Here is a 7,623-nt window from a genome sequence, read left to right as displayed (position 1 = left end):
TACCTCAAAAACAACATGCACTTACCTCAAAAGCAACACAGATTTTACCGCCCTCGTTTATTTTTATTTATTTTTTTCCTCCCCATGGCACTTCCCCAAGCCAGGGAAGGTCCACTGGCACGCAGGGTGACAGCAGTGGAGAGGCTGAGGGGGAAGGTGAGAGCGCAAGGGTCAAAGGGACAGAGACACAGCAACACAAAAAGGAGGTTTCAGGTGGAGGGGAGAGGCCTGACTGCAGTAACATCATGCGGCTGTCAGAGTAGTTTTGTATCTGCTGTTTGAAACCAGCTGGGGAAATGTGATCTGGTAGAATCACAGAATGGCTTGGGTTGGAAGGGTCCTTAAAGAACATTCCAACCCCGTGCCATGGGACACCTTCCGCTAGGTCAGGTTGCTCCAGCCTGTCCAGTCTGGCCTTGAGCACTTCCAAAGAAGGATGGTGAAGTGTCTGGAGGGAAAGCCTTATGAGTGAGGAGTGGCTGAGGTCACTTGGTACAAACCTGCTTGAATAACCTCACCCAGGGCACTGCTGCCAGCATCTTCTTGTCCAGGTTAAAGCTGCTTTGAGTGGGGTTTTTACCCTACATCTGATTCAGTTTGGCTTAATTTTTTGTTGTGTTTTGTTATAAAGGATAAACGTAAAGACTTCCATTTAAAACATGAAATAAAACCATAGATGTAGTGTTGGGCAGGATTAGAGTTTAAAACTCTGTGGGCAAATTGGGGAAATGGTCTGGAAGAAACAGGAGGCAGTTGAATAAGGAGAAGTGGAAAGTCGTACACTTGAGCAACAATATGAACTCCCAGAGTACAGAGGAGGGAGTGATGGGTTAAGTAGCAATTCTTCAGGAAAAGGATCAAAAGCTGAATGCAAGTCAGCTATGTCATGGTGTCGAGGTGATGGAAAATAAGTTAAGGGGAGATGTGGTGTAATTGGATCCAGCCCAGCAGAGAGCAAGGAGAACAAGCGGAAATGGAGAAACCATTACCTACCAGGGAAGCCTGAAAGAACTGAAATTCTCTAACCCAAAGGAGGATAGAGCTGAAGGTCTTAAGCACATAAAAAGGCATAATCATTGCTCCTTGTCTGTGATGGAGGAGAGGAGAGAAAAAAAGAAGGCTTAAGTCACAGCAGGAAAGGCTCAATTTAGATGTTAGGAAAAACTTTCTAATGACAGGGATAATAAAGAATAGACTGCCTAGGGAGTGGAGAGCTTTAAGATCAAGTTAAGCAACATCTGTCAGGGATGTCCGAGGTTTAGGTGATCCTGCTTGGGTTAGTGGAATGGACTGGTCTGACCTTTCAAGGTCCCTTTCAGCCCTAATTTTTCAGTGGTTCTGTGGGCTGACATTAATCTTCTTAATGGTATTTAAACAGTCAGCAGCTTCTCTTAAGTAACTGCTAGCAAGTCTCTTCTCTTGCCTGCGGTTTAAAATTAACTTAATTTCCATGCATCACTTTCGCCCTCCAGCTCCCAAGTCCTGCATAGCGAACCAGCAGCTGAATTCCTTGACTGCCTGTCAGTACCTTCCTTGTGCCTCTGTAGCTGCACATGATAAAAAAGAAGGGATAGAAATGCTGCATATTGGTGGCTATGCCATCAGTGTGAGGGTGCCCTCATTTTCTGCAATTATATGGTCCCCCTTCCTGAGACAGCCAAGTCTCATATGTGGGTATTTCATTTGGTGAGCTCCAGGGACTTTCCTTTCCATGTTGCCTGCAGCCTTCTGAGGCAGTTTTGTCTTGCCCTGCCTCTGGCCAAGGCTGGCCTGTTTTTGAAAGGCATCATGACAGACCTTGGGCCTTCACAGTTGGTTTGTAACGGGTCTGGAGCACAATTCCTATGAGGAACAGCTCAGTGACACAGAGGTATTTAGCCTGGAGAAAAGGAGGCTTAGGGAAGACCTTAGCACTCTTTAGAACTACCAGAAAGGAGGCTGTAGCCAGGTGGGGGCCAGTCTCCTCTCACAGGTAACAAGTAATAGGACAAGAGGAGATCACAAGGAGAGGTTTAGATTGGATATGAGGAAAAAGTTTTTCACTGAAAGGGTTGTCTAGTCCTGGAATAGGCTGCCCAGGGAAGTGGCAGTCACTATCCCTGAAAGTGTTCAAAAAGCCCTGTGGATGTGGCACTTAGTGTCATGGTTTAGTAGTGATGGTGGTGCTGGATTAATGGTTGGATTCCATGATCTTAGAGGTCTTTTCTAACTTTAACAATTCTATGGTTCTATGATAAGGTTCGAGTGTCCAAGCCCAGACACTGCCCAGGGTGTGTGGCACTTCTGTGTAGCAATGTGTACAACAACAGGCACTATAATTACACATTATCCACAAATTATCTCTCTTCAAATGGCTCAGACTCCTGAAAGAAGTCTGAATTTGGCCCTGGGGCTGGGCTCCCTGAAGTTACTAATGAAGGTGAATTACATTTTTCATCTGCCAACAACAAAGTAAGAGGGAGAGAAAATGTCAGGCTGTGATGAGCTGCATCTGCTCCTTGATCAATGCTGTTGGAAAACAGGAGAGCTGGTGAGTGTGTCCTGAAGGCAGCATGTCTGCAATTTCTGAGTCTTTTGCTTTAAACAGAAAAGATGGTATTTCCATAGCTGGGAAAAACTGTCCCAAAGGAGAGAGGTAATCACTGCCTGAAAGTCCTCTCCTTTGAAAAATAACTCTCTACCAGGCACTGAACTGCATGTATGGAGTGTGGGAGGGTGACCCTGCTCAGTGTGACCATGAAAACTGGGTGAGAATGGCACCAAGAGGATCAGAGCTAGGAGATCAGCCATACAAGTGATAGCCATAAACCAAAACAGGTTATCTGTGGTCAGGAAAATATGAGGTTTCCAAACCTTTGTTGCATACTCCTCAGTTATTTACCTGAACCAGAAAGGATGACATTTCTATAGCTGAGAAAAATCATCCTCAATGAGAGAATATCTCAAATACTGCAAATATCTGCCCACAGAGAAGCAGTCACAATTTCTCCCACTTATCTTATCCAGTAGTTTTAACCAGCCAAGATAATTGTGGGCCTGATACAGAGGCCTTCACGTTTGCTTTTGTTAACTGAGCAAGATCACCGCATGACAAGCGTTAAGAACTTTATTTCATACGTGTGAGTAACGTATAAAGAAACGGAGTGGCCACCACAGCAGCAGGTTGGAACACAGGGCCTTTCACTCTCAGCTCTGAGCTCCTTCTTCCAGACCAGGCTGCCAGCTCCCAGACGTGGCGGGGCTGTTATTTATACACGTAATAAAACGCCACCTGAATGCAGCTGGAGTCCTACCTTTGAGCAACACTAGCACGCCAGGGACTTTATTTACAGCTATTTCACTTTGCCTCTCTTGATGCTGGGAATGAGAGTTTCAGGTGTGCTCCCCTTTTAAAAAAACACTGTGAAATATGCATATGTTGAAGTGGGTTGAGCTCTTGTGGAGCCTATATCCCAAACTATATAGTAGCTGCTTTGTGCACAAATTTTACAGTTCTGCTCCAGTGAAAATGTATTGTCAGAATCACAACAGTATGAATCTGACTCATTAAATACAACTTAATTTTTTAAAGCAAATGTTGGGATTAATAGAGATAGAGCAAGCTTATAAGGCCCTAGCAAGGAAAGGATGAAGCAAGCTTACTCCTGAACTGCTACAATTTGGGAAAGGTGTTTTTGGAAGTGCTATAAAAATCATAACTTTCTCAAGATATTCTGATCGCTGCTGTATCCCGCAGGATTTGGGGAAAGGATGAGATTAGCCACTTAAATGTAAATTTATTTGCACAAAGCAATTTATGTGAAATTCAGCAGGATTTTTCAAGGTAAGAGAAAATCATGACCTTTTTCATTTTTTGCCCAGACACCTGGGAACCTCAGGACCAGCTACACTTAAGTACTCTGCATTTCAGGTATTGCAAACTCCAAAGTTTCCCAAGTGAGGGGTGCTGCCAGCTGCAGTGAGCTTGATCTGTGCTTAGCTCTGGAGCTGGAGCCAGACGGAATGCTGACGCAGTATGGCTGCAGGCCTTTCTGCTGTTTTTACTCTGTGGAGTTTTTATGAGACCATATCTGTCAAATGTATGTGTGAAGATAAATCAAACAAGCACAGCCACGGCTGTTAAATAAATGTGAAATCTGAGTGGCTTCCACCAGCCCCTCGGTCCCTCCCCCTCGGCTGCCGTGTGTACTGAGTGTTTTATAGACACAGCACAGTGAAGGATGGCTGGTTATGAGAAAGGGAAAGCAGCAGGGAGGCAGCTCCAAAGGAAGGGGTGACCTTGCAGGGGGAAGCAGAGAGCTACAAGATGGGTTTGGGGCTCATGCTGCTGAAATATCTGGGTCTGGAAAGAGCCTGGTTTGAATCTTGATGACTTTTGAAGAAGGAGAGACTCAATAAATTCCATCAGGGATGTGGTCTGACTGCTGTGATGGCATCTAAAATGCAATGAAGAGGAGGATTCAGCAGAGCAGACAGGAAGGCACTCCATGCAGAAGTGTAATGAGATAGACCACGTTTGGAGCTAATGCTGTGTGAGCACCACAAGGTTTCCTGCACCTTGAATACCAAAGCATGAGAAGGACATTAGGCTTCTGCATGCTTCACAGCCTGTCTTCTCCCAAAAAATAAAACAATCTTGACATGATCACCACTCATATTTTCCCACTATTCCCCAAACTGTTCTTCCCCAGGGAGAAGGATGGTCCTTCCAAGGTCAGGGTTGAGGTTACTGACAGGTCAGGGAGGGCAAGGTCAGGCTTAAAGCTGACTCTCTACCAAAGCTGTCCCACATAGCGAGAGAGCCTTGCAGTTTCCAAAGCCATCAATCTCCTCCCCACTTTCACCAGCTATTCACCTCTCCCAGTTTTAAGTGGAAGAAAATACAGCCAACCTCTTCAAGTCCTTGTGTCACGCCTCTGGGGGCTGCATTCCTGCTCTCGAGTGCTCAGTCACCGAAACAGAATAGCCAATATATCACTCCCATTGTTTTATTTGGGGGTTGAAGTTGGATCAATGTATCTGAAGGCTACTGTAACCAGGAAATTATTCTTCTGATTTCTGACAATGGGGCTGCTTCTGCCACCAAGAAAGCATTTGTCACTTCTCCCTGGCTGCACTGGGGTTTGGCTGAAGGTGCTTGTTGGCCCTGGCACACAGGGAGAGCATCCTCGCCGAGGGGATGGGGACTCAACAGGAGTCAAGGCTCACGAACCACATGGTAGCAAAGTGTACAGTGCTTGGTGCCAAGGGTGAAGTGGGAGGGGCTATGCCACATGCTCTGGACATGGCCTGGAAGGCAGGAGTGTGAGGCAAAGAATATTTGGTGAGGCTCCTACATTTGTGATAACATTGTGTCTCCCTCTGTTTTTAATGCTGATTGACATTAGGAGAGTCCTTGACCCATAGGAATATAGTATGCTGCACATAGCAGCTTTTAGGGCAGCTCCTGGTCCTTCTGTGTATACCACCAACGTTGAGCTGAATGAAAATAAATACTCAGAGATGGGTTTTGCCAGTAAAAATACACAAGGAAAGAGAAGGCTAATGTACTAACAAGTGCATTTCCGATGAATTGCTACTGCAGTGCCAAATGATTATTAGCAATAATTAGCAATGCACATGAAACTGCCATTGAACAAATAACCTGTGAACACTCAGAAGGCTGGGAAAACACAACAAATCTTTATTTGAAAGTAAATATTTTAGATTGGATTTTATGAGCTCATAGGGCCAGGTTGCTTTGTTGATGTGTTGGCACTGTTACTTTCAAAATCTAGATCAACCAGTTTGCACTAGCTGAAAGTCTTATTCCAAGTTTTCTATTGATCATCAGAATCCTTATTAAAGCTGAATATTTAAGGGACTAGCTTTCCATTCACTGCTGGGGTTTTTAAGAGTGTGCTGTAGGTCCTAGTGTATAGCATATACATGCAGTCTCAAGTGATTCAGCTGGCACTTACCAGCTGAAAAGCTGAGTCTGTACCATCGTGTCAATGGGGAACAATTAAATTCTGATCCCAAATAACAGAAACACAATTCAAAGGTCCCAAAGCATCATCCTCTGTTGACACTGCTGCCGTGTAGCCATGGTAGGAACCCTGCTGAGATCAGGCTAGAGGTGCACTTTGGCTTTGATGTCTGCCTGACTATTGGGAGACAGCTTCTCACGCTGGGATGTGTAACATGCCCTAAGGCACAGGCAGCACGGACAGTGCTTGGGTGCCAGATCTGCCATCAATTCTCTTTGCTTAGTCCAGAGGAGACAGGCACTGGTGGTGACATGGGCCATGAAGGCGAATCACTGGTGTCTCACCTCCTGCACCTCCATTCCTGTCACCACAGGTGATGCTGGCTGCAGGCAGCTTCCTTCTGCAGCAGCAATAGCTGCTTCCTCACCCCATCTCTCCAGTGGCACTGGGAGCAGCAAGCCCTATCTCCAGGGTTTTCAGTGCTCTCCCATCTAGCCTTGCATCCTCCACTTACCCAGGACAAAGTTGGTCTGGATGGGTGCCTCCTGATCCTGAGGCATTCAGCAACAGCTGGAGAAGTGCAGAAGTCTCAGTGACACCTGCTGCAGGTGAGGGACTGCAAGGGAAGCAAGTGGAAACAGGCCCTGTGCAGAGGGAAAAGGAAGTTTTGGGGGGCAGACTGAAGAAGGAGGAAAGAGAAACAGCCTAGTATTCCCCCCTTCCTGTCTTAGTGAATACTCCTGGCAAGAGCTTCCACATACAGTGGGCCCTTTCCACCCCTCCCTCTCAGCTCCCCCAGGAGAGATGCAGCCTGAACCCAAATCTCTGGTTCTTCTCCAAACCCCTGAGGCAGGACACTGCTGTAATTCCTGACACCTACCCAATGTTCTTGAAGCTCTCCCTTTAGGGAGGCTTACCTACTTACTGTGCTTATAATACTTCCTCTTTTCTTAAGGCTAAGCTTTACCAAGACTTTCAGATTTTCCTCCCAGATCATATTCTCTAGACTCTGATGGTCCTTCTTGGTTTCGTCTGGATTGTATTTATTTAGCCCGCTTTTTTTTCTCTCTTTTTATTTTCTTTTTCCAAGAGTATGGCACTGATGACAAACACTTTGGGTTTTAACCTGCATTAAACCTTAACCCTAACCTTTACCCTAATCCTAGCCCCTAAACCTTAGCTCCAGTAGTTCTGTGTCCATATTTGTGCAGTCAGTTATTCCTCAGTTTAGACCCTCACATGTATTCCTACTACATCCTATCATTTTTTTCCCCTGATGGTATCTTGAATTTGTCAGGCCATTGTTTGCTTTTTAAAAAAAATTCTAATCCTATCTTTGATGTCCCTGCAAATCCTTCAGCTTTGGGCATTCTGCAAATTCAATCATCTTTCTTCTAGTCCACAATCCAAGTCACCAAAAGACTGCAGTTGGAGACAGAGACCTGTACACCTCTCTTCAATCAATTCCTGTCTGTAGATAGTGAAGTCCTGCTCACAGCCTCCTGAGTACCAGTGCTGTGTCTGCTCTGCAGTAGATAGACCACACATTCCTTCCTGGTTTATGAGAATTTCATGCAAGACACTGTAAAAGGACCCACTCGAGTCAAGATATTGACATCTGCTTCTCCTTACTGGCCTGTGAGGTCTGTCTGCT

This window comes from Parus major, chromosome 1 (genome assembly GCF_001522545.3).
Source record: "Parus major isolate Abel chromosome 1, Parus_major1.1, whole genome shotgun sequence".
NCBI classification, from domain to species: Eukaryota; Metazoa; Chordata; class Aves; order Passeriformes; family Paridae; genus Parus; species Parus major.
This window is presented reverse-complemented; position numbering follows the sequence as displayed.